The sequence below is a fragment of the Cynocephalus volans genome, chromosome X (assembly GCF_027409185.1).
Source record: "Cynocephalus volans isolate mCynVol1 chromosome X, mCynVol1.pri, whole genome shotgun sequence".
NCBI lineage: Eukaryota > Metazoa > Chordata > Mammalia > Dermoptera > Cynocephalidae > Cynocephalus > Cynocephalus volans.
Genome location: NC_084478.1, coordinates 41,348,284 through 41,351,398, shown reverse-complemented (window position 1 = coordinate 41,351,398; position 3,115 = coordinate 41,348,284).

Below are 3,115 nucleotides of genomic sequence, written 5' to 3'. Positions count from 1 at the left end.
CTAGTTTGAGGACGATGGTACTTCCAAAAGCTCATAGAAAGACTCATATTATCTTCTAATGCTATTTTTCCACGAAATTTTTAAAGTACACTCATACATTGTCTCTATTTATGATACTTTGGAATGTTTCGCAAAACTTAAATGTTGCAAAATTAGAGACTACTCCATTTTATCCTGGTAATTATAATAAATTTATCCAAATAAAATCAGAGCTCCACCCAAAGATTCTTACCATAAGTTGAAATATTCCAAATCCCAATAATAGAATTTCAAAATTAAATCTTGTATACTCTTTGTGCTATCATGATTCTATTTGTTTAGTTTCTCCTTTCTTTTTGTAAAGATAAATGTCCAGTCTTCCTTTTTGAAAGTTTTATTTTCAATAATCACAATTTTCTAGAAGCTTCAAAGATTTCCAAGATTTTGAACAAAATGCAGCCAAATTTGAGAGGGCTAATTTACATAAAAGTTTAATATTCTTGTAAGACATTTAGGTTGATTTAAAAAATAGTTTTTCAAAGGTGCAAACATTTCTAAAATCTGATTGATGATGGGAAGCAGAGAAAATTCATATTACCATGTTAAACTAGTTTTAGTCGTCATTATCAGTTTCATCGCAAACATGATTTGTTTATTCTGTGTACTTCTTAAAATATTTTAATAATATTTACAGCTTTCATTTCAATTGGTAGAATATTACTTCTTTTTTGGATGTGATTATGAATTAGTGTTCACTTTGACCTATTCCAAATATCTTTTTACTTTATAAGTTTCTTAATTTAGTGAGAATGTTGTTTTTACCATGGTGCTGTGCTCTACCAAAATTAGTAATCATTTTATCCCCTCAGAAGTAAATATTTGTCTCCAAAGTTTAACTTTTTGATTAAATTTGCAATAGCATTGACATTAATGTGAGATGTTTTATCTTTAATAGAATGAGCATTCAAAAGCTTTATTTTAATCACATAAATTAAATGGAGAATCATAAACCATTATTAGAATTAACTTATTTTCTACTTGAAGCATCTGGGGTCATTTAACTTCATGAGAAATTCTTTTATGTTCATAGCACAAGCATATTTATAACTACTGCATTAGCTTTTTTATACATGCACAAGAAAAGTTAGAAATGAAAATCAGCAAAATTAATTTCAAATAGGTATTTGATTTCAATGAAAAGTGATGTGTCATATACCTTCGTTTTGTTTTTTTTTTTCAGGTATAGTCTTCTTAAATAACTGTAAAATTTTAAGGTAGATGCTGATTCTTTTTCATCAGATTTGTTTTTTCATGCAGTCAGTAATATCATTTTGATCCCCATGGTTGATGACAAATATTGATAAATGTTTTCTCAAAAATTACACATTCAGTATCTTTTCTTGAGAAATGAGAATCCAGTTCTTAATTATACTTACCACACTTCCTTTTTCATAGAGAAGTTAAGTACAAACTAAAAAGCATTACCATAAAATATAATAAATGTGTGGTAATATATTCACAGTATTCGATAAGTGACAAAACTATGTAGCAAGAGTGTTAAGACTTCTCTCAGCATATTTTTTCCACACATGTTTCATATATGAGGATACTTCAAAAAGTTCATGGAAAAATAGAATTAGAAGATATTACAAATCTTTCCATGAACTTTCTGAAGACCCCTCATATATCTCACTTATAATTTTCTAGGTTTCCCATCGACCTCACTAACTGTTCATCTAGTGGCACGGTGTGTGTGTGTGGGGAGGGTGTAGGGGTGTATGTGTGTGTGAGAGTTTCTCATGAGGGTACACCTAGTGGTTGAATTTCTGGGTCTTAGGCTATGTGACTTTTCAACTTGAGATAAGTTCATTCTCAACAGCAATATGTAAGATATCTTGTCAATCCACATCCTTGCCAAATCTCAACATTGTCAAACTTTCAATTTTTGGGCCAATGGAGCATGTACAAAATGATATTTCATTTGGGCCTTGATTTATATTTTCCAGACCAATAAAGCTGAAAATCACTTAATATGTTTAGTGGCTATAGGTGTTTCCTCTTTTCTAAAATGCTTATACATAGCCTTTAACCCACTTTCTTATCCTTTTTTTTTTAAAAAAACTATTTTTTAGAGTAGTTTATATTCACAGCAAAACTGAATGGAAGGTAAAGAAAGTTTCCATATACCCCCTGCCCCACACAGGCATAGTCTCCCCCACTATCAACATATAACACCAGAGTGGTGTATTTGTTACCATCAATGAACCTACATTGATACATCACTATCATCCAAAGTCCATAGTTTACGTTAGGGTTCACTCTCAGTGTTTTTAATTCTGTAAGTTTGAACAATGTATAATGACGTGTATCCACCATTATAGTATCATACGGAATTGTTTCATTGCCCTAAAAATCCTCTGTGCTCTGCCTATTCATGTCTCCCTCCCCCAATCCTTGACAACCACTAATCTTTTTACTATCTTCATAGTTTGCCTTTTCCAGAATGTCACAGTTGGAATTATGCAGTATGTAGCCTTTTCAGATTTGTTTCTCACTTAGTAATATACATTTAAGATTCCTTTATGACTTTTCATGGCTCGATAGCTGATTTATTTTTAGCACTTAATAAATATATTCCATTGTCTGGATGTACCAGTTTATTTACCCATTCACCTTCTGAAGGTCATCTTCATTGCTTCAAAGTTTTAGAAATTATGAATAAAGCTGCTATAAGTATTGTGTGTGGGTTTTTGTGTGGACATAAATTTTCAACTCATTTAGGTAAATACCAAGGAGTGTGATTGCTGGATCATATGGTAAGAGTATGTTTAGTGTATGTGTCAATTAAAAAATAAAAATAAAATAAATAAAACTCTAGGACCTTTGTCAGACCCAATAATAACTTAGTTTGAATTGATTTGGAATCAGATTTAGATTAGTTTAGAGAAAATAAAGAAAAATATGCCATTTATAGCACACATACACAAGAAGAAACTTCCAACTGTCTTCCAAAGTGGCTGTAGCATTTTGCATCCCCACCAACAATGAATGAGAGTTCCTGTTTCTCCACATCCTCGTTAGCACTTGGTATTGTCAGTATTTTGGATTTTGTCCATTCCAATAGGTGTGTTGTGGT